The sequence below is a fragment of the Pezoporus occidentalis genome, unplaced genomic scaffold, assembly GCF_034315485.1.
Source record: "Pezoporus occidentalis ecotype Australia unplaced genomic scaffold, CSIRO_AGI_Poc_V1 ctg102, whole genome shotgun sequence".
NCBI lineage: Eukaryota > Metazoa > Chordata > Aves > Psittaciformes > Psittacidae > Pezoporus > Pezoporus occidentalis.
Genome location: NW_026912801.1, coordinates 2,152,023 through 2,179,190, shown reverse-complemented (window position 1 = coordinate 2,179,190; position 27,168 = coordinate 2,152,023). Strand labels below are relative to the sequence as shown.

General features: G+C 54.4%; 1 protein-coding gene across 1 annotated transcript in view; it reads right to left on the bottom strand.

Moving 5' to 3' along the window:
• The window catches only part of CCDC117 (coiled-coil domain containing 117), a 297,697-nt gene extending 271,127 nt beyond the window's left edge, over positions 1–26,570 (bottom strand). Inside the window, exon 1 of the mRNA XM_062616298.1 lies at positions 26,565–26,570. The gene's annotated coding sequence lies outside the window, so the exon portion shown is untranslated. The remainder of the gene's footprint in view (positions 1–26,564) is intronic.
• Positions 26,571–27,168: the final 598 nt, after the last annotated feature.

Here is a 27,168-nt window from a genome sequence, read left to right as displayed (position 1 = left end):
CCTGTCTGCAGGGCTGCTGCTTCCCTGGAGTGAGGAGGGGGATGAAACTCTCCCTCCCTGGGGTAGGTGGCCCTGGCTGACTCCTCTTAGCCAGGTTCTAGCATGTCTCCCTTGCCCCCTGCTCCTCCGTAGGACGCTGTCCTCAGGCACCATCCCCACCAAGCAGGAGACCCAGGCCACAGGCTGCTGCTGACTTGTGCTTCACTGGTCTGCCTGTGGTCCTTGCCTTGATGCCGAGATGCTGCTGGAGCAGGTCCTGGGTGGAGGTTTTCCTGCACCACTGGGTTAAGGGTAAAGGAGGCCGCTCCTCTTGGATTGCTGGTATTTTTTTCAAAGATGCTGTTTGCATTGATAGATTTCTGGATGATGCTCTAGAAAAAAAAAATAAATCAATGTCTCAGTGATTGTAGCAGGAAGGGCAGTCGATTGGTGAAAGAGCTGCAGCAGCGGATTGGGAAATGGATTTTCTGCCCTCCAGACATTAACTTGAAATTCTTTGAAATGAGGAGAAAACAATCTGTGTCAGAAATGAAAAATTAAGGAGGTTAATGTGGTGCCTTTTCCACTTTTAATTTCTTTGAATTCCAGGATGTCCTTGGAGGCTGGTGGGAGAGCTCCACTGCTCCATTCCCGAGCCCTGCCTGCTCCCGCTGCCCCCCGGGTCACCGCAGTGGGGTGTCCTGGAGGGCGGCTGCCCTCACGGTTGTGCAAGCACAGGGCTGTGGGGTGTGTGGGAGCAGACAGGAGGACACGTTTTGGGTGAGCTGGCTCCGGGTGTTGCAATAGCTGAGTCTTTGGAGATCAGCTGCTTGGCTGGGGTCCTTTGCTCAATAGCATTCATGAGCAATAGCTGAGTGTCTGAAGGGGAAGCAGTGTGAGTGCTTGGGCAGGGAGGTTTCCCATGCTGACACCCTCCCTGGCTTTCCATAACGACACATGTCGGTGCACACAAGCACACACATGTGCACACAAACACATGTGCACTCTGGTACCTGCTTGGGTGCAGGCGGCTCCTCTGCTCTGGCCCAGCGCCGTGCCCTGCTCCTGGTCAGGGCTCCTGCCGGGGACAGCCGAGCAGAAGGCTTCAGGCCATTGTTCTGCTTCGGGTAATTGTCTGCACTTCAGCCTTTCTAAACAAAATGCCTCTTTCTTTCCTGTGGGGACCACTTTTCCCAGTCCCTTGGGTGGTCTTTTTATGCAGGTTTTTATCCACTCTGTGGTAGGCTATAGGCAGCTCTCCAGAGAGCCAGGAAAAGCTCTGCTTGCTTTACTCTGTTGCAGAGGGGGAAAATGAACTCCCAGGGTCTTGGTTTTGGGAAATTAAAACCCAAGATGGAATGAAAAAGGAATGTAAATAACAGGAGCTTTTCATCCCCACTGAGCTGTGGAGGGCTCGATTCTTCCATGCCCTTGGAGCTGGTCTGTCTGAGCCCCCTTCTCCCCTGCCGCAGCAGCCCACTGGGGCTGGGTGGATGCAGATGTGCTGTCCCTGCCCCAGGCTCGCCAGTGCTGTTGCCACCTCCACTGGAGGCACTTTCAGCTTCCACAAAGCTGCTTGCAGATGCTCCACTGGCAGCCCCTCCAGAGCCACAGGCTGAGAAGCTTGCGGCTCCTGCCTTGGCAAGGGGAGCAGAGAGCCTGCCCAGGGAGCACAGCCTCTTGCTGTGGACCCCAGTGCTGATCATGGGGAACACCTGGAGGTCCTGTCCTGCTCCACCAGTGCCTTTCTCAGCCCCAGGCCGGTCTAGCTGGTGAGTGAGCGGGCAGCCAGGACTGGGAGAGAATGCTGGCATCTTCCTTGGGATAGTGGCTGGGGTCGACATCTATCAGAGGAGGAGAAGGGGCTTCTGTGTGAGGAAGGCTAGAAGAGCAGGTCTGTCCAGCTGGGAAGGGGATGGTGTTTTGGTCCTGGGAGTGCTAGCCAGCCATGGATAGTTGTATATGGAAGGCAAAGGTTCATTAGAAGTAAAGGTTCATTAATTGCTTTGTTACAGTGCAAGAGCTAGGGGCATGTAATGGAGTTAACCAGCAGTTTGGAAACTGAAGTACCTTTTTATCATGGTGCTAACTATGTTACTGAAGTTAATGGTTATGGATTGTTGTAGAAGCCAAAGCAGAAATGGATCCAGAAGGGAAACGGGTGAGTTCATGGGACAAAAGTCTATTTGTTGTTACTGGTGGTGATGGTTTGACACACGGTTTGGCTCACTCAATCCCTCAGTGGGTAATCATGAGGCAGGAGGGTGTTATCCCATCCCAGGGAAAGGAGCAGTCTCTGGGTCTGGTTTCTTGTTTTTTTTCCCTAGTGATGGGGCTGGGCCATGGTTGGGGCAGACCCCGGCTCACAACCCTCCATTGCCTGCAGGACAGAGGCTCTGGCACAGGAGCATGGCCAGGGCAGGCAGGGACTCATTAGAGTGGCTCTCTTGCCCCTCCACCTGAGCTGAGCTGTGGGGTGTAAGCTGGGGCAGGATTTGGCACATTGAGTTTATAATATGGATCTAATTAAAAGAAGATGTGTGTTTCCTCAACTTCACTGTCGTTATTTATTCCATTAACTGGAAGGCAGAGACAGTGGCCACTTCGCTTGTTCCCATCTGCATGAAAGTTTATCATTCGATTAATTTCTCTTTTGCTTTGCAGAATTGAAGAGGGAAATCACTGAAGTTAACAGTGAGGTAGCAGGGAACAGCGAAGGACATATGGGTATGTAAGGGAAGCAGATGGCCTATCTGAATAAACCACATCATATAAGTTTATGAGTCAGGCAGGTGCTCTTTCCTGCTGTTTTATAGTGATGTCTTAAGGATTTCCCTTTTGATATACGAGGGCAAATCGTCAGCCGAGCCCTTCTCTATCAGAGGCTAATCCAAAAGTAAATCACTCTAAAGCAGCAGGAGAGAGGTCTTGCAAGGCACCCACTATAGAGATATTCTTTTGTTATAAATCATTGGAGTCATGTTCTTAAGAGATTATGCTGGAAAAAGCAAACAATATAAAAAGGTCAGATACCAATAGTAAAAATGAAATAGTTTGTTGCCTCCTTCTATCTACCCACTGAGGAGAGGCCACCCAGGCCCGGGAGAGGAGGTGGTTCCTCAGTCCCACCGGCGCGTGGCTGGAGGTGGGGATGGGGCTGCCTGGCTTGTGCAGGGTGGGAAGGAGCTGGGCATGGAGGTGAGACCCCTACCCAGCTGCTGGTGGGTGTCTGCCCGGGGTTCGCCTGCCCCAGCGCCCCATGCTCCATCTGTCCCTCTGGACACTGCAGGATCTGCCCCTCGGTGCCCATGGGAGCACCCCTGGGCTCTGCCCGTACTCCAGGCTGTGGGGGTGCACAGGAGGAGCAGCTGCTCACATGGCCAGGCGCCTTGCTGGTGGCTTTGCTGCTGGGCCTGTGTCTGCTTTGGCTGGGAGTGTGCAGGGTGTGTATGGGGCAGAGCAGGGGTATGTGTGCAGCCCCCTCAGTGCTGGGGCAGGAGCAAGGGGAGAGGTTTTGCTCACACATATCTCTGCGTTGAGCCTGGTTGGTGGGTGATGCGGTCTGTCATCACTGCTTGTTCTGCTGCTGGGGAAGACCCTTTCACCACAACACTGCTCCACGATCAGACTATGCATTAAAGTGCTTTGCTGCAGCTCCTGGTGTAATAGCAAAACTTTAGGGAAATGTAAGTGAAAGAACGTGTGTGCTGCTGGCCCTCCATATGGATGTGCTCTCTGAGAGCTGGTGGTGATGTCGGCTCAGAACACATCCTGCTGTGCAAGGCACAGGGCTTCATTTTGCAGGAGAGATTTATTCCTGTGCTTTAGTACAACCTGAGCCTCTGCCTCACCAGGTAGGAAGCACAAGTCCAGGCCTAGGTTCTCCTGCTGAGAAGGTGCAATCGCTTGGCAGTGCTGGTGAGCAGCTATGCCATTTCCTTCCCCTAATCTCAAAGTGTAATTAATAACATGAGTAAACCCACCATAGGCGCTGCTGCGGACTCTGACATGCTTTGGCTCTTTAACATGACATCTCCACATGGGCAGCCTGGAGCTCCGTCTGGCAGAGCGGTGGGTACCGCTCGCATGCTGCCGCTCCGACAGGTAAAGCACCACTTGGCAGCCCACAGGCCGAGGCAATCCCTTTCCTGGGGCATTCCTGCTTTCTCGGCCCTCTGGAAGAGAACGAGCTTAATTACAGTGAGGGCCTGGGCTTTGCTGGGGCACAAGTGTCCCAGCCCATGGGGGGCTGGCGGGCAGATGGGGCAGCTCCATGGGCTGGGGGCTCCTCTGCGGGTCAGGCTGGACGATCTAGTGGCTGCTGCCGCCTTCTCCTGCTCCATCACATCAGATCAGTAGCAGCATCTCTGCTGCCAGATCACGAGCATGTGCCTCCCCACAATTATACTTAGGCTGTTGGCTGTCCCTGACACAGGCTCGGATTAGGAGTCCCCGTGCTGACACGCTGACAGGTCGGCCTTGTTCCGTGTCCAGTTAAGTGTGTGATTTGTCAGTGCACGAGCGCAGCGGCTCCTGCTGCTCCTGCCTGTGCTGCCCAGTGCCAGGCTGGGCCCATGCCCCGCAGCCCTGCAAAGTGGGTCAGACGTGCAGCAGGGCTCATCCAGCCTGGGGCAGGGCTCTGTGGGGCTGGGGACAGCTGCTGGGTCTGCAGAGCTGCTGAGGGCAGGGAGCCGCTTCCCTGGGTGCTGCCGCATCTCCCTGCTGCCCTTGGGTGTCCCTGGCTCTCAGCCCCGTGGGGCTCAGCACCAGCGGTGAGTACAGCAGGTAGTGCTGGGAGGACATGCGGTCTTCCCTTAACCCACCAAACGTTTTTCTGCCATCCATGCACCTTCCAGCTCCAGCAGGTAAAGCTGTGTTTTAACAGCGTCAGTTTCCACCCCTCTGCATCTCCAGCTGACTGGCAGAGCAGCTCCTTGCAGGAAAACCACTGTAACAGTCCCTTGCAATCCAGAGAAAAAAGAGGGTCAAATTCAGGTTGCAGAGGCTTTCCTGACTTCTGAATGCTGGATTTGAAACACAGAAATAATGTCCTTTTAACACAGCACTTAATCTGTAATACAGTTTTACGAGTCTATGGGAGCAAAAGTGGTCCCTTTGCTGAGTTTAACATTTATAACTTTAAAACTGATGAACTGATTCGCTTTGAATTCAGCTTCACTTTAAAGCACTCACTGCTCTCTGCAGCCCTGGCCAGCTCTGTGGAGACGTTGGATGCTCAGAGCCTTTGGAGCTCTGAGGATGGTGGCCATGCAGCTGCAGGCGGGTGTGGAGCAGAGGTGGTTGTATCCCTGCTGCTTTGACTTGAGCTACATTTTACTGCATGTTCAGTGCAGGAACTGTCTTAACAGTGATATAAACCAAACTCCTGTTTCCAGAATGATCCGAGGCCAAAGCTCTTTTATCCTGAACACACCATGGAAACAGAGGAACCTCTCCTGTAATGCTGTGTTTTCCTTTTAAGAGAAACAAACCCAACAACCCTCCTAGGAGCTGAGATGTAGAAGGTCAGGTTAATGAAGTGAGACTGCACTGCTAAGTGTTGAAGTTAAAATATGCAAAACTTAACCTCAGGTGCACAACTCTGACTCTGCCCCCTTGTGCATATTCATTAAAATACAGTCTCTAATTACATGTCGGAAGCTCTGAGCTGTGTGTGTCCGAGTGCAGAAGTGGATTCCGTGCTGCCAGGTGGGTTATCAGTGTGAGGCTGCTGCAGTGTGAGCTCTGCCACATCAGACTTGTGGCCTCGCCGTGCTGCCACAGGTGAGGTCTGACTCCTGTCCCCATGCTGGTGCACAGTGATGGAGGTGCACTTTCATCTGTCCCATTCCCATGGACATTTATACTTTTAAGGTCTGTCTTTTCTGACTTCTGGTGCTGTTGCGAGTGTGGAGTGGCTGGGCTGGAGCCAGTGGACACCCAGAGTGAGCTGGTGGGGTGGACTGGGTGCAGGCTGCAAACAGACTGTGGTGAGCCTCAGCCCTGCTCCAGAGGGATGAGGAAACTCCAGCTCTTCTGTGGGCAAACACAGGATGAGAACTGACCTGAGCAACGAGGCACAAAGAGCTCTGTTGAGCTGAGCTGTTGTCCCTTGCTGTGTGTGCCATTAGCATGCAGCAGTGTGTTCTCAGCTGGACTTTCTTAGCCTTGGAAAATGGGTTTAGAGGGTTTTTAAAAGGTTTTGCTGCTGCTGTTCAAAATATCCCTCTCTGATTAGAAATAGCACATGAGACAAATGGAAGGAAACAGCTTTGGTGATGTCCTAGAAACATCAGAATTATATTGGCTTTTTCTTTGCTGATTTTCCACCTGTGCTCTCCATGCAATGTCTTTGCACTAAAAGGATCCCTGTTCACACACAGCGTCGGCACTGAGCTTACATGCTGCCTAATCCAGTTTAAAGCTAGTTAGAAGTGTAGGGTATCCTAGAGGTGCCTTTGCTCTTCTGTTTAGAGCTCAGGTGAGCTCTTTGCCCTGCCTAGTATCCCCATGCAGGGCGGAATTCTATTGAAATCCATATGGTGTTTTGAAAGCATTCCTCTGGTTGCTGCTGGAGGCTGGTGAGGTCTTGTACCTCTTCACCACTGCCACAACTGGGGTGCTTATCTGTGCAAGGCATAGTTAGTGACCCAGTAGATGGTCATGATGTTGCCTATAGGTGTGAAGCATTGTTGGTCAGGGATGACTGGAATTTATCCTGATGCATCCCTCAGCTGTGTCTTTAAAGGGCTGATGAAGCTCCAGAAGCATCTTGTGCAAGTAGTACATGAAACAACTGCAGTGAAGAGGCTTTTCCTGAAGTTTAGATGTTGGGTCTTCCCGCTATGTGGGGAGTCACTCTGAACATAAACAAAGGAACATCTATTGTGTGTGACTTGGCGCTGGTGGTCCTCCTGCTCTAAAGCCCAAGGAATGGCTGATGAGACATTGCTGAGAGCAGACTGCTGTGAGGGATCTGCTTCTCCAGCCTGACTGGGACCAGCAGTAAAAGGGTTAATGGTGCTGGCATTTTGGTATTAGGGGTGGGGCCTTTTTCTGATTAACTTCAAGCCAGGTGTTAATTAATGCCAGTTGTATGGGCTCCAAGGAGAGAGATGAGTTGCTCATTTCTGAGCACAGCTCCTAGCTGTCTGAGTGTAGTTGAGGGGAAACCTGTCAGACATGAGCATCAGCTCCTCACTGAGCACAGAGCAGCTCTGGGCTCTCCTGGGGCTGCCAGATTGGTGTCCAGCATCAGCTTACACCAGCGTGCCTCTGAGCCCATGTGTGGTGCAGGACTGCTTTAACATGTGGATAGTGCAGTGCAAGGTGGTAGTACCCAGAAGTGGTGCCCACTGCTGAGGTGCAGTGATGCTTCACCAATGGAATTGTTTGCTTTGAAGAGTAAGGATAAAATATCTGTCTAGAAAACAGTGTGAAATACCCTATTTTCCTCTTCCTCATGTTTAGCATTTTGGAACCCTTCTCAAGGTGTGCTGCTCCTGCTGTGGGCTCTTTGGCACCCAGCCCTTTGTACACGGAACGTCTCAACAGCGTTGCGTCAGGGTGCTTGGATTCCTCTGAAGGCTCAGGTCTGAGAGACCTGCCCAGCACCTGGTGGTGAGCTTGAGCTTCAGTGACTTTGAGGAGCTGCCTTCAGCTTGGACTTAGGGCAGGAGGAGGTTGGATGGAGCACGGGTTTTCTTCCAAGGTGACAGTGCAAACAAAACCCTCCTAGGAAAGAGTTAATATCGGTCTGTCCTGATGGAGTGAAGGGAAGCAATGATATTTTATATCATTTTGATATCCGGTCTAAATTAGGCCCGAGGGAAAGTCTGTGGCCTATTTAACCCAGCATCTGTCAGTTATCATTATTTTCAGCCAACTTTAGTAGTTTCAAGACTAAAATTTATATCTGGGGGGAGGAGAGGGAAAGAGGCCAGTAGGAGCTGGATTTGGCTACTTCAGCTTTTGTTGGAAGCCTTTGCAGTGGCCTTTGGGGAGATGGTACTTGGGATAAGAAGCAGGTTAGTTGGCACAGCACTGTGGGTGAAACTGGCTGTATGGACATGAGCAGAGCTGCGTGGAGGGTGGCACAAGGAAGCTGAAGGGAGGATGTTAGTGAGGTTCTCAAGGATTAGTCTTGGGTCTCGGTGGCAGCGTTGGGTTAATTGTCTTGCAAGAAAAACTGGAATTGGATTATGAAATTTGGTGATAGTGTAACCTTGAAAAGCGTTCTTGACATGTGTGGATGGGCATCCTGATGAGCAGGCTGCAGGGCACAGCAGGGGCTGGGCTCGGTACGTGGCCTTGCTGTGGGTGCTGCTGCCATGGCTGAGCACACGGGATCAGGGGCTGGTTTCACTGGCTGATGGCAGGGTGAGGGCTTGAGAGCTGCTGGTGGGATGCAGCTGTGAAGGAGGCAAATCTCATCGTGGTGGGAGCTTTCAGCAGAGGTGTTGCTGTGCCCACCAGGCATGAGAACCTCCCCGGGCAGGCTCAGCCTTCACTGCATCCCCCTGCACAGGCAGCAGTCGCTGGAGCGGAGCGGAGCCCAGGGTGAGGCACTGGCATGTGCCAGGACCTGCCCTAATTACCTGAGCTTGGCCTTGGTGGTTCCCAGGAGCAGGCACGTTGCTGTGGTGCTGCTGTGGCTGCTCAGTCATTAAACAGTGTGTGGTGTGTGGCACATGGGAACGGGGACTCCGTCCTGCCTGCGTGGACACCGCTGGCTGCAGTCAGGCAGCTGAGCAATCCTACCTGCTGTCATCTGAAACCAAGCAGAAACTCCGAACTCCTGATGACTGACTAATGCAATTGCCCTTTTGTTTCCCGGTACTTCCGAGAGAAGCAGAGGGACTCTGAAGCCTGCTCTGTCATAAATCCTTGCTCAGGTGCAGAAAACAGAAACGTTAGCAGCCTCCTCCTTGCCAGCAGCCTTCTCTATGTGCTGTCTGCTGGAGGCGTTGGGATGTACTGGGTGGATTTAGTTGAAACAGAGACCAGAACTTCACACCCGCTGTATGGCAGGAGCTCTGAATTGCTGGTGACCACGGTGCTGCCGTTGTCACCGAGCTGAAACTCCGGGTGTGTGAAACTGCTGCTCGTGCCGATCTCTAATGAAAAGTGCTTCATATTCTCTAGGAATTAAAACCTTCTCGTAGGCCAACAAGGAGGAGCTTCCTGGTCTTGTGATTTGGGGTCACAGCAGCCTCTTCCCAGCACGTGGTGGAAGAGCTGCTTCTCTTGGGCCGTGGGGCCGTGCCAGGCTGTGCCGTGCCGGGCTGCCTCCCCTCGGGAGGTGTGGAAGGTGCTCCCGGGTGGGTTTGCTGTCCCGGCACGCGGGGTTTCGAGGTGTGCCCGTCCTGTCCTTACGCAACGCGCGGGAGCGGGTGTTGTGTAACGTGGTTGTGTAAGCAGGCACGGGCTGGTGCCAGGGTTTCGGCACCCGGCCATGCTCTGTGCCATGCTCTGCATCGTGCTCCTTGTGTTTCCGCTGCAGCCTGAAGGGGATCCGTCCTGGAACTTCTCATCTGCTTTCCTGGCATTGTCGCAGGGGCTACCTGAGCTGTTTCTCAGAACTCATTGCTTGTGGAAGGGCTGTCTAAAGACATCACTTGGCTATGGGTGGTTGGCACACGTGGCTGGCCCCTGCTCCCGTGTTTAGCAGCACCTTTTCTGGTAGATGTGGTGGTGGCCGGGGCTGTCTCTGCAGGATGCGAAGCTGCCCGCGTGCCTGGACACTAATGAGAGCGGCTTTGCTCTTACCTTGCTCTCTGCCCTCCTGTTTCCAGCTGACGTTAATGGGCACTGCGCTACCTGTTACAAAGCTGTCTTGCAGAGGAAATGCCAGGTCTTCCCTGGCACCAGCGCCTCAAAGGGGTGCTTGAAATGAGCTCACAGGGGAAACAGAGCTTCCCCCCGCGATGGTGCTGCGGTGACAGTGCCGTGTGTGGAACATGGTGAGCCGGCTCTGGATGTCAGCGCATTGTTCCTGGTGAGACACGTGTCACGTTGCATTAGCTCAGGCCGGCAGCTACCAGTGGGAAAACGTTTCTGCGCGTTCCTCGGCTGCCCCCGCTCCCGCAGGGCAGTTGTGCCTCTCGGGGCAGCAGCAAGCTGCAGCCAGCGCCGGGGCCGTCTGGTGCTGTGTACACGGAGTCACCAGGGTTTGTCCGAAGGCAAGCGCGCTCCTGGAGGAAGAGGCTGTTGAGAAGGCAAAGCTCAGTTTTGTTTCCTGGTAACCTGTGCTGGGGGTGGAGGTGCGGTGGTTTGGGGAGATGCACCATGCCCAGACCGAAGGCAGCACAGGAATCCTTGTTGCTGCCTGCAGGCTTTGGAGATGAGAGCTGGAAGGGTGCTGGGTGCTTCATGAGCATTTGGAGCAGGACAGAGCCGTGCATCTCTGGGGAGTTGAAGTGGCCCCTTCTGCAGCTGTGTAGAGGTGCGAGTATGGAGCTGGAGCAGGGCTCCTGTGGAGGCAGGATGGGACATGGTGGGAGGACATCGGCTCTCTCAGATGGAGGGGCTGCAGCCCTGTGCTCTGAGCAGCTTTTGGTGCTGCCCTGTGTGATCCTGCTCTGTGGGGCTGGCTCCAGCCCTGCCTGGCTCCCCCGTGGCGGGTGAGCTGCTGCCTGCTCTCATTATTTTGTTACTCCAGCATCAGCTTTTCTGAGCCTCTCCCTCTTTATTTTCTTCCAGTGTCAGGAAGGTGAGGAGGTCAGATGCTAATGCAGTATTTCTTTCCTTTCGTAAAATGTACCTAGCAGATGAGGAGTGTCAACACTGATTTGTTTTTCAAGTGTTTCTGCAGGATTATTTTCTTGTTAAAAGTGACAAGGAGGTGCAGAACTGTCGGCCTTTAGCCAGAGATGTCATCTTGTCTTTGCATAGGTGAACAGGCATGAGATGACAGAGCACTTTTTTGTGGGAAGGATGAAAAGTTGATCCCGATTTACTCATTTCCTTAAAAAACAAAAAGGAGAACATGCCCCTTGTCTGTTTCTGGTCCTCAGTAATAAGAGCCTGGTGGAGAGAGGAAGCACCTGTAAGGCCACAGTGCAGGGTGGTTCCCTAATGTGAATCTTTGCAGAACCACTGTCAGTGTTGAAGTGGATGTTTCAAGCATCTTGAACCTTTCCAGGTTTCTTTGCATCCTTTGACAGCAGATTCTGACAGTGGGCTGGGCACAGGTGAGGTGCTGCTCTGCTGTAGCTGGCAGTGTGGACCGCACAGGGAAGCCCTTCTGGGCCCTAGCTGTGCTCTCAGGACATGCTCAGGAAGATGCCTTATGCTGGGACCCTGCGGGTGGCTGTTGTGGTCTGTGCCGTCCCCGTGCAGCTCCCCTCTGCCTCCGTGCAGCCTCCAGTGACCCTCCTGGAGAGGCGGCGCTGCTGATGGACGTTGTTGGCTGGAGCCGGGGTCCTGGGGGTGTCTTTGGCTGTGGCACATGGAGCTGAGCGTGGCTGGTGCAGCACACGGCGGGCCCAGCTCTGGGGCTGGGGTTTGTCTGGGTCAGCAGGGGTGGACTGGAGAACCCGGGAGCGCTGGAGATAGGATGGGATGTGTGAGGGTTTGTACCCTTGAGGCTGCTTATGCGTGGCTCCGTGCTGCTGTCTGGGTGGAGTTTCTGCTGCTGTTTTGGTGTGGTTTTCGGTCCGGGTTTGTGGCCGCAGCCCAGGCAGGACATGGTTACCCCGGCTCTGCCTCGGAGCTCCCCTTTGCCCTGTGCTGTTTCCAAGCATGCTCGGGAGCAGTCAGATGTGGTGGGTAGAACCAGGCACCGCATGCAGCGAGGCTGGAGCTTGTGCTGTCTGGACACGGGTGAGCTGCGGACTCGGGTGGCAGCGCTGGAGCGTGTTTCTCAACAAATTCTTTTTCTTCTCTAACGGGCTGGCAGGTTTGTTTTGCCTCCATTTAGTCAAAGCAAGGAAAAGAAACTCGGTTTTAAGAAGCTTTCCCTAGTGATGCTTCTGAACACGGTCTGTATTTTTTCCTATGGCAAAGCAGTGCCAGGGACCTGCAACCACATCTTATTTTTTTAGTAGGACGATGAAAATAACCTCATGTGGCAGAGCTGAGTGCTCCCAGGCACAGCAGCGTTGGGTGGGTCTGGGGTATCAGGATGAGAGGTGCCTGGGGAAAACTTCATCTCTTCTAATTTCTCTCCTCTTCAGAACCAGAGCTCTGTAGGGCTGTGGCAGGTACGAGCGGAGCAGCTCTTCCAAACCCCAACTGCTTTGTGCTCTTATACTGACTCCGAAAGCAGTGACCGATGGACAGAAAGCTCCCCTGTTCATTCCCAGCCCGTGTGATGTGTGTGAGCAGACAGGATTTCTTCCCATCAGTTGTTACTGCCTCCCTGTGCAGAGCGCGCGGCTCAGGACAGCCTCACCAAAGCGCTTCAGCAGCGCGCCTGTTCCTTCACGCTGGTAATAAACAATTTCCTTACATGTAAAAGATGAAGCAAAGGTAGTTTTTGGAAGAGAGCCAGCTTGAAGCGGGAGTGGAATTCATTTCCCGAAGCCTTTTACTTAAAAGTGTGCTCATAATCTAACAATTTAGCTTTTCATAGAGAAAACAACCCTGGAAAAACAAGCAAACTGCAGACAACATATGAATGGTCCCTGTAGGGAGATGTCAGACAGTGAGAGCAGACAGTGCTGGCGAAGGGGGTGAATCAGTGTATTCTTTTGTCATAGCTCCAAGTCCAGAAATTCAGCAACTTTCTCCAAAGTTGTAGTTAGAGGAGTAATAAAAAGGCAACTGACTCACATGGAAACAACATCAGTGGAATAAATCCAGGCAAAAACAAAGGGGGTGAGGCTCAGGCTGCTGCACAGAGGCTCTTTGGTGGGAGAGCTCAATGTGCTTCCCTCTGTGGTGGTGGAAATGGGTGGATTAAAGTTCCTGAGATGAGTCTAGCCTTGTCCAGAAGTAAATTAGCAGAAGTAAATAACGTGTATCCACCTTGCCATGAGTCTGGCTTCATTACCAGTGTGATATCATGCCTTGTTTCGAACAGCTGCTGGGATCTTGGAGTGAAGTATTTAAAAATCAAGACAATTCTTTTGTTTGGAAAAAAACCCCAACCCTTAAAGCCCTGAAGTGACCTTTTATCCTGAGCAGGGACCAGCGGGCTGATGGCTTTCTCAGTTACAGGAGTCAGGGCCCAGCACCGGAGTGCTGCCCGTGGAGCGCTGCCGGCAGCCTGCACTTGGCCCTGTTGTCTCTGCGTGTATGGACTAGTCGGTGGGAAATGAGGTATTTCCTCTTTGCAGCTCACTGGTACAGGAGTGCTGGAGGTCAGATCCTGCCCTGCCGTGCACCGGCAGAGCCTGTGCGGTGCTGGGGGTTGTGAGCACTGCACTGTGTGAGCAGGATCAGGTTCTGCACCAGGTGTCTGGGGCTGTGACCTCCTGGGTCTTCTGGGGCACGGTGAGTTAAACACGTTCTGATTAGCCTGCACTGTAACTCCAGCGTTTTAATTCTTTCCATATGCGAGATCCAGTCTAATAAGGCAAAGTTTAAGACCATGCAATCTATTTGGGATAACCATATGGATTAAGAGTCAGACTGTGCTTTGCTGCTTCTTGTATTTATGCTAATACAGAGACATTTGCTAACGCACGCGTAGCTCATGCCGGTACCTGTTTTTAAACATGTGACACCAAATGGCTTGCATTAAAATATTTGAAAAGCAGTAGAGCTGTGAAAGTTTCTCACACAGACCCATCAGTGAGGCGCAGCAGCCCCAGGGAGCGCCCGTCCTGTCCCTTCCGCAGGCTGGGCACAGCCTGCTGCTGTCCTCCACAGCCCTGCATGAGGGGAGAGCAGCCCTTGGGGCAATGGGGCCTGGCTGGGTCTGGACCTTCCTGCAATGGCCAGGGCTGAAATGGAGGAACTGGTGGCCATGGAGAGCCTGGGGCTGCCTGCAGCCGGCAGGGCACGTGGTGGTGACCGTGGGGTGCTGGGAGGTGTTCCATCAGGGCTCACCCTGCTGATGCCTCCTGCGTGCTGGAGCGAGGTCTGGAGGGAAGCAGCGGAGCTGGGAGCTGCTTCACTGGTCATCTTCTGCAGTTTCTTGGTTCTCCTGGGAAGATCTCCTTCCTCCTGTTTCTTCCTTGTCTTGCCAGTTGATTCTTTCTGTTTCCTGTGTCTCTATTTGACATGAAGTTATGGATTTGAAATACTACTTTAGTGCTCTGCTTCTGAAGTTTTCTCTTGTGCTCTGCAGTGAACATCCCTCAGGAAAAGGTCAAACAACCCTACCTACAGTCACCTCTTCTGCAGGTACCCATCCGTGCTGGAGCTGGGGAGGGGTATGGGTGGATGCAGGGCTTTCAGCAGTGTCTGGCAGGCTCCAGAGCCCCCTTTGCTGCTGGCTCCCGCTTTGCCATGGGGTATTCCCATGGCACCCTGTGAAGATGGGAAGCCTGGCAGGCAGTGTAACCTCTGTGTCTGTTGTTGGCTCCTTGTTGATGAAGTGGTTGTTTTGTTGTGTTCCTGCAGCTGATGGCACGAGGGCATGGCGGCTGAGACGGTGCTGAGCAGTCTGCTGTGTGTCCCCAGGGTGAGGACAGTCACTTGCTGTTCCCGACTCTGGCTCTGTCCCATGGAGGGATGTGCTGGGCTCTCCCCTCCACAGGGCGCAGCCATGTGGGTGAGCACTGGCTTCCCTAGGGGCTTAGGGCCTCTCTGAAGGTCTCACCCAGTCTGGGGGGAGCAGCACTGGTCCCTGCTGCCCTGTGGAAGCACTGGGGCGAAGAGCAGTGCTCCCCATCCTGGTCTCACAGCCCTTGGCATTCACCACGGGCCTGATGACGAGACGTGGTCAGAAGCACCAAGTGTCTCCCCTCTCCTCATGGGGTTTTGTGTTGGCTGAGGGTGGGAGCCTGCGCCGTTGGCTGTTCCCAGGGTACCGAAAGCATCTGGGCTGGGATTATAGAGCAGTCAGCTTGTCATGGGAGCCAGAGCTGGACCGGGGTCTGCACGAGCCCTGGAAAGCATTTCTGAGTGGGAGTTGCGCTCCGTCATCCGTCACTTGCTCAGACAGAGAGGAGGGAGTCAGTGTGAGACATGGCAATGTCTTCCTCCCTGTCTCCAGCATTAATCTAAATGCCAAAATACAGACCTTGTGGAATGCGCCGGCGCTGCAGAGAGCGCCAGCCTCTAATTCCGTATGGAACATCCCCCAGGTAGGGCCTTGGACACCCAGCACATGTTTGTAGGTGACTGGGGCATTGCGGCTGTTCCCTCATGCCTGTGTTGGTTGAGGAAGGAGCGCGGGAGAGGGGAGCAGAGATGCTCCCAATGCTGGGCTGGAAACTGAAGGGAAAGGATCATTTTACATTCAATTTTTGCTGAGTTTATCTTGGTTTTCATCAGATTACACGTGGGATAACTCATCAATATTGTGATCCTGCTGACATGTGAGCGAGCTGCTGCATAATTCATGGCTGCTGCAGGGCTCTGGCAATGGGAGACTCATATTTAATTGGACACCTCAACGTTCCACTTTGCTGGATCAGCCCTGGCATCGCATCCGTGGTGGTGGATGCTGCGGTGGCCCTGCCTGCTGCAACCACCTTGCAGGAGCTGTGCTGGTGCTGTCCTGGTGTCACTGCATCGTGGCTTCATGATGCAGCACTTGCTGGGAACATGTGGCAGCGTAGCCCTCTGCATGGCATGGTTCATGTCAGGCTGCAGGACATCACCCACTGCAGAGCAGTTCACCTGTGCTGCCCTTTGGGATTCCTCAGCTTCAGGATGCTCTGTGGAGGCTGCTGTGGAAGAGTAGGGCTCCTGAGCTGGGGTGCCTGTGCTGGAGTGCCCAGCAAGGGAGGGACCTGGACCTGGCAGCGGGGTGTTGTGCTGGGTGGTTTCAGAGCAAAAGGCTCTGCAGCAGATGGGGTTTCCCTGAGACTGAGGCTGCCTCCTCCCTGCCAGGGCTGGGTAACAGCAGCAACAGTGCAGAGCTTGAGCAGAGCCCGAGTCATTAAATAACACTGTAATAGGCAGAAATGCAAAGAAAACTTAGTAATGGCCTGTTAATTTTTTAATGCCTGTATTGAGTAAGAGACAAAGTAACTAATTCCCTTCCCTGTGCTGAACAGTTCAGTAAATTAGCTGTGCAGAGCTCAGAGCTGATCAGGGTTCCAGAGCTCTGATTCCCCAGCTCCATGTTAGGGTACAGACAACTTCTGCACTGTTTCCTTCCCCTGGGCAGTATCTGTCGTGGTGGAGGTAAAGGAATGTTACTGCCGGTTTCCTCTGCGGTGCCAATTGGCACCCGCTCTGTGGGGCTGCATCAGAGTCCAGCTGGAGAGCCCTGCTCCAGAAGCAGGCTGTTGGGTTGACTTGTGTGGCTGACTTCCTGCTGTGGCTCTGTCTGTCTGCTGGCTCTTTCTGTCCTCGTGGTGTCCATCGCTGGCAGTGGAGTTGCCAAGAGTGTGATGTAGAAAGCTCTGTTCTGCTTCCCCGGTCCGAAATGCTGCAGTGGACAGGGACCGTGCTGGTGGTGGGAGGGGAATCGGTGTGTTGCCTTCTGCACGGGGTGCAGCTGGAGAGAGCCATGTTCTTACCTGTGCGACAAAGACTCTCAATGTAGGGCAATAAAGTGAAAGTGGTGACGTGTAGGTGTAGGGTCTGTGCTGCCTGCGTGTCAGCGCTGACATCTCAAGGGCTCAGTTTCCAAGCGTGGATGAGTTGACGGGAGGCCGGCAGCAGTCAGGCACCCAGGGTGGGATTTGGCGGGTGAGCACTGAGCTGAATCTCCAGGTCAAACATGCCTGGCTGATCCAGCCCATGGCTCATGTCCGTGGGATGCAGACCCTAGAGAAACCTGGTCTTTGGCTGGCTGTGCTGGAGGCAGCGCATGTGTCCCTTCCTCTCACCGCCTGGTTGAAACTGGAGCAGGGATAGGGAGAATTCTCTTCCATTTTTGTGGTGCTTCCCTCCATTAATTTTCTGGTTGTAGTACATTACTCATGGATAATTAAGAGCGAGCTATTAATACAACATTTAATATTCAAGTGCAGTGAAGAGGAGAGAACAATAAGTCAAGGCATCATATACTACAAGGCGCTTTGGTTTAGTGATGGAATTTTTTTTGCTGGCTCTGGCTATCAGAGCATAGTGCTGCTTCCATTTAAGTATGGTCCTGAGAACTTCATTTATTGATAGAATACAAATAGGACATTAAATCAGGGGAAGTGAATTTGAATTGCTGGCCATATATACAATTATGAACAGGATTGGATACTTCTATCTAGTGTATCTTAAGTTAGGAGAATTATGTTAGAGACCACTAAAGAGAGCTTAGAGTGTCTTAAAATTAATGAGATTGAAGTCTGTCTAGGAGAAAAAATTAATGCTAAAATGCAGCTCTTGCATTAGGGATGAAGAGTTTGCTTCGGAGAAGTGGCTGTGCTGTGTCCAGATGGGGAAGCATGGGGTGGGCAGGCTGTGCACCAGCATCACATCAGTGTGTCTCGGCCTGGAGTGCTGCTCCTGGCCCCGCTGTGCTCATGTACGTGGTGGGGTGGTCACCAGCAGCAGGGAGCCAGCCTGGCTGGGAGGACACCTCGCAGCCCCTCACTGGCTGCTCCAGACTTCTCCATCCAGGTCTTGGGGGCTGCCCCAGCACTGCAGACCTGCTCTGATCAGCTGAGTGCCTGCAGAGCCCCCTCTGACAGTGGTTTGGAGTCTCTGGGGCACATTCTCCTGTCCCCTAGAGGCCCTAGAGTTGAGCATCCTGTGTCTGCAGTGTGATGCTTTTGGGAGCTGCTTCTCTGACAGCCACCTCTTTGTAGGGATGCACTGAGGCGTTTCGGACCAGCCACAGAGTCCATTGACTTCTTGTGCCATGAGTCTGCCTGTAGTTTGAGATGAGGAGGGAGGTTTAAGTCCACAAGCACCTCATCTGAAACATGCGGTAGCTGGGGCACGCACCATGGCAGAGATCACTGTGCCCTGGGCAAGGGGGTCCCCGCACTCCTGCCTGGAGTGGGTGGGCACAGAGTTTCAGCCCCACACTGGAGTGGGGAGGGGGATCTCCCATTGCCCTGTGTCTGGCTGGGGTGGGTTTGGTGAGGCAGCAGCAGGAGCAGTGCACCACAGTGCGAGGCAGCTCTGCCGAGCTGCACCAGATCTCTCGAGATGGAGCACGTAAAGATGTCAGGAATGGAGCACGTGTAAAGGTTGCCATTTACAAGTGAGTAATTGCAGGAGTTGCCACACAGCTGTCTCGGGCGGCGCAGGATGTTGTTATTTATATCCCCAACGTTCCCATGCTGCACAAAGGCACAGCCCTGCCCCCAGCACCGTGGTACTGAGCCCAGCGGCACTGGCCATGTCCTCCGGTGAGGGGGTCTGTGCCCAAGGAAGGGCCTTTGGCAGTCACTTGGGTGCTGGGTTACCCTGTCTGGGTTCTGCACACACTCGTGTCACGGGGCTTCCTCCAGCTGCACCAGATGCACCTGATCACCCGCATGTGCGTGCACAAGCACCGCAGATGTAAAGACTCGTGCTTTATTTCATCTGAGCTGAATAATGGGTTGTTTACAGATGGGGAAGGGTAAGTGAGCTTCTGACCTCTCCTGGGGTGGTTTGTTTATAGTTCATAATGATCCCACTAACTATGCCCATCTCCTTCAAGGGGGCTGCTCTCTCCCATAGGCAGCCTCTGTGCTCTCTGAATCCCAAATACAAAGTGCCCAGTCTCTGTAGGGAGGAAAAACAACGGGCTGATCCCAACCAGTCTGAAATGGGGAATGTAATTGAACATAGGCACGGTATTGATTCCCAATTAAGCAGCAACAAAACAAAGTATTTACTAGTATAATAAAAATGTTGTCATTGTTGACAGCATTTAGGCAGAAAGCTTTCCTGGGCCCATTGTGCGCACGCATCTGTAAGTGTCATATAAATAGCTGCATTTGTCGATGAGGAACCTTAAGGAGGGCCGCCTGTTGTGGATGTGTTTGCATCTTTGACATCAGAGCCTGCTCAGCAATTAGCAAACGGCCGCTTCCCGCAGCGACTGCTCCTGGTGTCCCCTTCTAGACGAGCAGGTCTGGCAGGAGCTGCGGTGGAGCAGGATGCTGTGTCCAAAGGTGGCACCATGGAGGTGGCTTGGGTGAGACCCGGCTCCTCCGAGGGGTTTTATGTGCAGTGTCAGTACTGAAAACGGTTGGAGCATTCAGGCCAGGCTGGACATGAGCAGCCAGCGTGGCTGTGCTGTGTGGAGCAGCATGGGTTGGCTGCAGCCCAGTGCCCATGGCCGGGTCACTGCCTGCCCTGCCCTGGCACCACCGGGGCTGCTGAGAGCCACTGCTGGGGGCTCCCACCCTGCTGCTTTCTGCCTTTTGGTGGCTGTGCAGACCTGGTCCATGGCCAGAGGCAGGAGCAGAGCAGGCACTGCCATAGGTGAGCTGGAGGTGAAGCCTGCCAGGGTAACCCTGCTGCTTGCACTGTGGAGCCTCCAGGCTTTGGACTGGCACAAAGATGTGCAGAAGAGATCCTGGATTTTTCACTGAGGAGGTGGCTCCGTCATGAGAGAGGTGTCTCCTCTGGACAGGTATTTCTAACAGTCTTCTCGTGTGGTGGTGGGTCTGATCTGCTGGGGTTTGAGTTCACCCCACAGCCTGCCAGCCCTTTGGTGCCTGCTGGGAGCAGCAGTTCCTGGTGGTGAAGAGCTGTGACCCTGCAGCTTCCCCGTGTCTGCAGGCAGAGCAGCGGGAGCGGGCGCAGGGGTGTGTGAGCGTGGAGCCCAGAGCAGGGGCCTGGGGGAGGGAAGGCTTCAGCAAACATTTCCTTGCCACCACAGCCCTGACCTTTGCAGGGCTGGCGCTGTCTGATGCAACAGGCTGAACCTTTCCAGGCTCCGGCTCCAATCTGAAAGGCTTCAGAGCAGAATTGATGGCCGCTGCGTTGGCCCCACTGTTTACATCCAGTGCTCGCCCAGGCACTGCCGGAGGATGGGGAGAGGGATCTGAGCCTAGAGTGGACCCCCAGGCTTTGTCTTTCTCCTGAGTAGCCTGACGGTGTTGACTGATGCCCGTGGGCAGTGGTGCTCACCATGAGGGCTGGGTGCTGTGCTGTGGGCAGTTGTGCTGACTGGGGCGCAGCGGGTGCTGGTGTGGAGGAAGAGCCGTGCCAGGGCATGGGGACGTGGCTGAGCTGGGTACTCTGGAGCGCTGGTATTGGCTGGAGGGATGGGTGGAGGTGTTCGTGTTGACCATAGGTGAGAGGCAGCTTTTCCATGCCAGGACTCAGACCCAGTGCATTCAAACTATGCGGGGTTGGTTTGTCAGCACCTGCAGTGCATGGGCAGGAGCCTCTGTGCTCCAGGGGTTGGTGCTGGAGAGGTCGTGGGCGCCTGGCTCTCAGCAAAGCAGCTCTTGGTTACAGAGATGCTGTTGTTTGTGTCCTGCGGTGAATAAAATTAAACAACTCTTTATTTCTGAATGACAGCCCAGGGACCGCACTTCAGCTCCGGCGCGCTGTGAAGTGGCTGCATCCCAGTGCGTGTCCTCTGGGGCCTGAAGCCCTCGATTCATTAGTTGTCAGGCTCGTAGGTGGATTCTGCATTAGGCCTTTAATTTAGTGTATTGCCATGGGCTACTGACCACATGACACTGCTCAAATGTGAGCAAATCTAACGAGGATCCAGGACTGCTCTTTAATTTGGTGAGAATAACAGAGCGAGCAGGGGCCCGGAGAGTGCTAATCATGAAGGAAAACTGGCTGAAACCAGGTCAGCCGGTGCTGGTGGCTGGTGTGATGGGATGGAGAGGGGGCACAGGAGGCCCGTGGGGAGCTGCGAGCCCCGGCACCCGCGGTGCTGTGGTCCTGTGATGGGACACACCATGGCCCCAAGCAGCTGAGCGACGTCTTCACTGCCACCCACCTCTCCCTGTGGCTGAGCCCCACGACCTGCAGAGCCCAAGGGGTGGTGAGGGCGCTGCACGCAGGTCCCCAGCCCATGCTGGTGTCATGGGGCCATCCCCTCATGTCCTCAGTGCCTGTGGGAAGGGGAAGGTCCCGGGGTGCTGGGCGCCTGCTGCCCTTGGAGCCAGGGGCAAAGGCCGGTGCCAGCGGGCAGCCGCCCGTGCCTCGGCGCTGTGTTAAGTTGCTTGGCACAAGGGGCCCCGTCCGCTGCTGCTCGCGTGGGGCGGCATCCGCTCCCCAGGGTTAGATGGGGTTCGTACAATAAACAAATTCCCGCTGCTCTCCTGCCGGCTGTTCCTGGATGGGGCCAGCTCCCCTCGCAGGCATCGCGCAGATTTATTGCGTTACGTTGGAGCGGTGCCTGAGCTTGGCTGGCTTCTTTAAATCTTTTTTTTTGAGCGGGGTGGGCTTTGGGAGAGGGGGCACAGAAATCCTTTGCAGTAATTCCTGTTGACTGCAGTGACCAGCGAGGCAGAACTGATCAACTGCAGGCTTCCCTGCCGCTGAACTCTGCCAACAAAGCGCTTACATCTGCTTCTGCACTAATGGGAACTTTATGGACTGGTGTGTCCCCCCCGGCAGCAAATTCCAACAAGGTCACAATCCAGAAAGCTGCCACTTGACACCGGCCGTGAAGCCCTGAGCCAGCCGCAGGAGGCCAGGTTGCACTGAGGACCTTGTGGGCAGATCCAGCACTGCTGCTGCAACTGATAGCCTGGAGGCCCCTCGGCATCCCTGGGGTGCACTGCTGGAGGAGCCTGCAGATAGGCACCGTGTCCAGAAGGCACTGACCCCGCTGCTCCAACAGGGAGGCGTGAGGAGAGGCCTCCAGCAGTGCTCCATGTTTTGGGAGGCTCCGGTCCGTGTTCACCATGAGCGTGGCTTTACCAGCACCAGCAGTGGTGAGGAGCCGCTGGCGGCCTGGCCCTTTGGCGGCGAGGGAGCCTGGGGCACCAGAGATCTCCCTTCCTCTGGGCTCCATGCTGTACATCAGGAGCTGCGCTGGCTGACGCGGGTGTGGACACGAGCATTTTACATCCCCTTCACACATGGTACCTGGCTGTGGTGGGGCTCAGCAGAGGCAGGGAGCCACCGGCCATGGCCTCTGCCTGGGAAGCTCTTTAAAACTTCTTTTCTCTCTGCTTCCCTGAGTGCTGGTGGGTGGTGCTGTTCTCTCTGCACCCCTAGAAGGCTGTGGTGCAGCACTGAAGTGGTGATGGCCAAGGCGCTGGCCGGTGGTGCAGGGTGAGCATCGGGTGCCTGCAGCTCGGGGTGTGCTGGGAGCACGAGTGCTGTGCTGTTAGTGTGCAGGGTACCAAAATCCTGACGGGATTGCTTTGAGGCTGTGTATTTTCCCAGGTTTAATGAATGACCATTCCACACTAATGTTTATTAAAGTGATTAATACTTTAATTTGGGTGGAAGAGAGTTTGCAGAGACATCACTTGCTTCTGCACAAGAGTTAGTGTTCATTTTTCAGGGAATATGATCAGTCCAGACAAGGCCTGCTGAATTGTGGGCTGCTTTGGCAGCACGGGTGTGAGAGATCATGGACTGTCCCTGATGAGCTGTCTCTCTTTTAATCTAAAAGAGATGCAAGGCCCTGGTGGGTTTGAGCTGGACTAAAGAGAAGGTGGTTTCAGTGAGTGTGAACCTGGTCCACCCCCGTTGGACATCTCGGCACTGGGTGAGGAGCATAACCAATGTGCAGCATTAGGGGAGGGGTGAACGCTGGGCACGACCAGGGATGTAGGGATGTGTCCATGCCGTGGGGCTGCACCACAGCTTCCAGCTGCTCCAAGGAGCCAAGCGAGGCAGGAGCTTCCCTCTTCTCGCATTGTGCCTCTTCCTTCACTTTTCTCAAAGCCATGTCTGTTTTCAGCCCTTTGAAACAAAGCCCATGCCGTCCTCCAGGTGCCCTGTGGCACAGGGACAGCCGGGATGAGTGTGCCCGGGTGTGATGGCTGGGACTCTGGACCTTGGCCGTGGGATGGAAGTGCAGCTCCTGCTTCTCATCACTGGAGACATGACTGCAGCCGGTGGGAGGGGGCTCAGGTCTCTGCCGGGTGGCAGGGAAGGTGGGTGCATTTGGTGGCTGAATGCTGTGCCAGCCTGGCTCCCCATCTCCTCCCTGCTGTGGTTTGCAGCCCCCACTGCCTCTAAACAAACTGAAAGGTGGTGGTGAATGAAGTCTGTTTTTCTTAAGCATTTAGTGTTGCTTTCGGTTTGCTTTGATGATGTCTTCTCACAACTAGTGTAAACAGACTGCGCAACGGGGAGCACTCACATGTGTACAAGAAGCTGCACATGAAAGACAGAGGCATCTTGAAAGCCATAATAGTGCCAGTTAAAGGATTTGTCACTAAGAGCACTTTACAGATAGAAAGAACTTACTAACTAGTGTGACTAGCAGCTTGCAAGGTTTAATTGATGTGTATTTGTTGTCCTTTTATAGCTCTTCCTCTTGGCACTGATTCCAGCAGTTGCTGGTGCAAGTGGAGCAGCCTCTCTGCTGCCTGAGTAGGTACCAGGAAAAAAAGCAGGGCCAAGCCCTTTCCCAGGTGCCCCCAGCCAGGGCTCTGATCGGGGCTGCAGTAGCCCCAGGAGCTTGTCCCTGCCATCGGTTCCCCCTTGCGAACTGGGGCTGGGCTCACTTTCTTGCTCTGGGTTCTGTTATTCCTCCCGAAGTGATGCTGAGGTTTGGAAGATAAAGCTTCTCAGTGCATGAATAGTATGGATAATTAATGCTTCTGCCAGACACACTACTCGTGGCAAGATTGATTGACTATTAAGGTCATAATGCAGAAGCCACCCACACGAAACAAACAGGCTAATGTTAGACTTCAGGTTAAGCCGAGAGTTGGTCAGCTGTCCACGGTCACAGTGGGGGCTTCCAGTCAGCTGTCAACAAGTGATTGATTGATGTGGACACCTTCCAATCTTATTCTGATTATTCTCAGCAGCTTGCCTGGTGGCCATTTTTCAGGACTTGGCAGCACTCAGACCTCCAGGACTCAATGCAGTGACTGCGCGGGGCTTAACCCTTTCCTTTGAGTCCACACGTCTTTGTTATGGGCAACAGCGGCAACACATGAGGGAAGGGTTGTGTTTGTGAGCCCCGACCATGGAATCCACTGGGAAACTCCCTGGGATCACGGGCGGGAGCGATGCTTTGACTTTCAGGTGTTTGTGATTGGCTTGGCCTGAGTAAAGCTGTGAGGAGGGGATCTGCCGGGAATTCACCTGGAGTGGAGCAGGTGCAGCTTCGTAACCTGCATTCTTTATCACGCTGTCTTTTGGGGGCACTTTAATATGCCACAGAGTAAATGGTGTGCATCAAACCCCAGCAGCAGAAAGGAGAGTTTGGTATTCAGAGGGAATATACTTGATCTGGTGTGAGAGACAATGAGTTAAAGAGGCTCTGCTGGTTTGGAGGATAGCGCTTTGAATTCATAGGAGGAATTTGTTGCCTGGATGCTTTCTGTGTGTGCGCATGAAGATGACTTAAATATATCTCCGTAGCATTTTATGTACATGTTATACTTGGTGTGTGCCCACGCACATGCTAGTAAGAAAGTGAAATGGTAATTACGTGTGCTGGGTAGGCATGTTTACAATACACAGCCAGGTTGTGAGTTCTTCTGGCTGCAGGTTTGTAACCTTGTACGTTTCCTCCTGTGTTTTTCAGCAGTTTTGGTGTAGCTGGTTTAGGGGGCTCTGGCTTCTCCTTCCCCAGACTTCACATCCATGGTTTTAGCATTCAGACCGCTCCCTGAACAGCCTGCCGTGGGGAAACATCAAGAGCCCTTTCTGCTCCACGGTTGGATCTTTATGTAACTCAAGTGCATCATTGCATTTTTATGGTGCAGCCCAAGAGCGTGGCGTAGCAGAGCTGGTGCAGAGATGTTGCACACAAGATTGTGACAGGAGAGCTGAGCTGAACTACTGCTGCGTTGGTCCCAGCATGGCCTAGGAGCCCTTCTCACACCCCTGACAATAGGCTGCAGTCTGAGGTGTCCCGTGGAAGATGCTGCAGCAGGCTCCGATCCAGGACCCCTTAATGTCAGCATCTCTCCTGATCGAGCAGGGACTGGGTCTGGAGCCAGACAGAGCTGCTGGGAGCTGAGCTTCCGTAGCAATGGCTGAGTTTTACTCATCCTGTCTGCTCTCCATCCCTTGCAGGTGGTGATTTGTCCCAGAGCCAGGCAGATGCTGACTTGGACAGTGCCCCCTCACAGCACTTTGCTGGCCTTGTTGACAACTGTCCCCTGGACTGCAAGGACCATCTTCTGCTGCATGGCTGGGCTCCAAGGTGTTCCTGCTTGGAGCTCCTGCCTGAACAGCCCAGCCTGGGTCCTTTATCCATAGCAGCCTGTGTCCTCTGGATGCTGAGCATTAGCCATGGAGGAATGCTGTGTTAGCTGTGGAGCCCAGCCCTGGTTCTTCTGCCTCATGCGGTGCCATGTCCAGATGCCCATGGAGCAACCCAGGGGCCAGAATCTGCACAGTGCTGAGCAAGAGCTGTGACAGCCTGTGAGCTGGTGGCCTTGCTGGTGTGGACAGGGCTGGGAGCCAGCAGTGTGGCAGTGGTTGTCTTCTCAACCAGCGGTTTGCAGGCCTTGGTGTCCTGTGGTGTGAGCCCAGCCAGTGCGGCCTCGGGGCTCCTGCCGAGGCAGTGCTGATGTAATAACCCTGGTGAGAAGCTGGTTAATCCTTGTAAGAACTGCCCCGGCTTCCCTAGAACTGGGGTGACTGCCACTGGTTTGTCAGCCCGGTTGTTTCACAGGGATGTGCAATCGGTTGCTCTAATTTAGCTTCATTCCCGCTGAGCGGCACCACAACCGAGGTGTCACCGCAGGACTGGGTGCGACGGCAGCATCGCTGGGGGCAGCAGTGCCGCCATCCATCTCATGGGCAGGGGGCCCAGCACGTGCTGGCAGGCAAGGGGCAGCGGAGCACACCCGGTGTTTGTTCCTGCAACACAGGGAGTGCCATGGGAATAGCGACCTGCTCCCAGGCAGGGGGGCTGAGCTGAGCTGCGCTGGGTCTGGCAGAGCTGATTGTTCAGGCGGTTCTTGGGAAGACACAGTGAGAGCAGTGAGCGCTGCCCGAGCCCCCCGCGGGGTGATGGGTTGTGTTGGATGTGGGCATGACGTTACACTGAAGGGGTTTTGTTGGGTTTTGTTTGTTTTTACTAAAAGGTGGAAGGAAATCTTGTTTTTCTTCCTCTGCCTCCCCCTGCTATTCTCCATCTTTGCCAGATGCATAAAATCAATACCAGGTACAGGAGAGGGGTTGGGTGTTCTACTCGAGGCTTCCTGCTTCCCAAGGACTGTCTTTACTTTGGGAGAGCTGCAAAGCTACTACAGAAAACAAACATCCCTCCAGCTCCCCGCTCCGGGTCAGCAGCCGCCCTCCCTCTGGGCAGCGAGGAGGGAGCACATGATGTTCAAAACGTGTCCATTTCCAGTGAGACAAACCGCACGGCTTCAGTTCAAAATGAGCGAAATAAAAATGTTCTCCCAGCAACGCCTGCCCGTGGCCCGTTCTTGGGTGCAGCTGGGTTTGGTGTTGGCTTTGTTCGTTTTCCCTGCCCTGGGAAGACATTCTGTGTTGGGATGAGCTGGCCGTGCCGCTGGGCCGGGGCTCCGTGGTGCGGGGGGGCAGCGCTGGCCATGGCAGCCCCTGGGCCCCTGCCAGGCGTGGGGCAGCTGCCGGGCTCATGTTCCCTGGCTGGGCTCAGCACCACCCGGCAGGACCCCGTGCTCCCCGCGTCACTGCAAGGTCATGCTTTGCCCTCGCTCCGCAGCCCCTGGCCCCACTGGCTCAGCCCTCAGCCGTTGTGCCCTGCAGCCCCCCGGGGACCCCCACAGCCCACGTTCAACCCCAGGGCCGTGCTCTGGATGCTGCTCTGTCACTGGGGCTGGTGCGGGGCTGTCCCCCCCATAGCTCAGGCCTGGGCAGCTCAGCTCTGCTCCCCCTGAGCACGCGGCTCATGCTGTGCTGGGACCGGTGGCTCAGCTGCACTGTGGGCAAGGCCCCTGGCTCATGTGCGCCATGGGCTGTGCCCGGAAGCTCCTTGGAAGGCTGTCCACTGCTGGCTCTCAGTTGGCCGTGCCCTGGTGCCGTGACAAGCATCCCCTGTCCAGCGTGGATGTGTGCAGCAGGTGCACACAGGACGGGAGCAGTGGGGTTAGCTCAGTGTGGCAGCCCGTGCATGGTGTACAGAGCGGTCCC